Source organism: Solanum dulcamara, chromosome 10 (assembly GCF_947179165.1).
Source record: "Solanum dulcamara chromosome 10, daSolDulc1.2, whole genome shotgun sequence".
In the NCBI taxonomy this organism is placed as follows: domain Eukaryota; kingdom Viridiplantae; phylum Streptophyta; class Magnoliopsida; order Solanales; family Solanaceae; genus Solanum; species Solanum dulcamara.
In genome coordinates this window covers 45,588,359-45,589,156 of record NC_077246.1, presented here as the reverse complement: position 1 = coordinate 45,589,156, position 798 = coordinate 45,588,359, and the positions used below count along the sequence as shown (strand labels likewise).

Sequence of the window (798 nt, the reverse complement as noted above, 5' to 3'; positions counted from 1 at the left end):
AGCTTAAAAGATGGATCACCAAAGTATAAGTGCTCCCGAGTGGAGAATTTGAACCAATTATGACCATGAGCTAATTATTGATCGGGATGAATGGAATGTGGCTTTGAATACACTGCTACATTAAGGATATTACTCGAATACCAGTGTTCAAGACTGGAGTTGGTACTATAAATTGAGGGTTCTAAGCACCTCATGATGGTATTAAGGTTTCATACATGGGTAACCCAAAGTATAGGGGATGTAAAGGAAGATATGGAAATAACTCAGTATACTAAACAGGTTAGAAACGACTCCTATGCATTTGGAAAGTTAGAAATAAACAGATAATGACATGGATACACCCTAAATAGGGGAAGTAGACAAGAGAAATATAAGCATAAGAGAAAATCAACTGACGCTATCATGTGTAAATGGGAACACTTAAACTTCAAAGAAGACCCCACAAAGGATGGATGTGATCATACCACCACTAACACACCGGATCCCATCAGAACTCCGATGTTAAGCGTGCTTGGGCGAGAGTTGTACTAGGATGGGTAACCCCTTGGGAAGCCCTATGCGGTTGTGATATGAGATGATACGGGTGTATGTATACGTTTGTCTTGCAGCATTATTGGTAAAAAGAAGTATTATGTATATGTGACTCCACCGAGAAAGATGATAAGACCCTTTGAGATAGGGGATGTAGCTTTGCAAAATAACTGATGCAACTTACGAATGACGGTATGCCAAGAGTAAAACCAAGTGATTACTCGATAAACGAAGTCTATAGTAGCCATGTAACTGCTATATTCGAAT

General features: G+C 39.2%; 1 pseudogene; it reads left to right on the top strand.

Annotated features, from left to right (window-relative positions):
- Positions 1-450: 450 nt before the first annotated feature.
- Positions 451-571, top strand: LOC129871824 (5S ribosomal RNA; annotated as a pseudogene).
- The last annotated feature ends 227 nt before the right edge of the window (positions 572-798 follow it).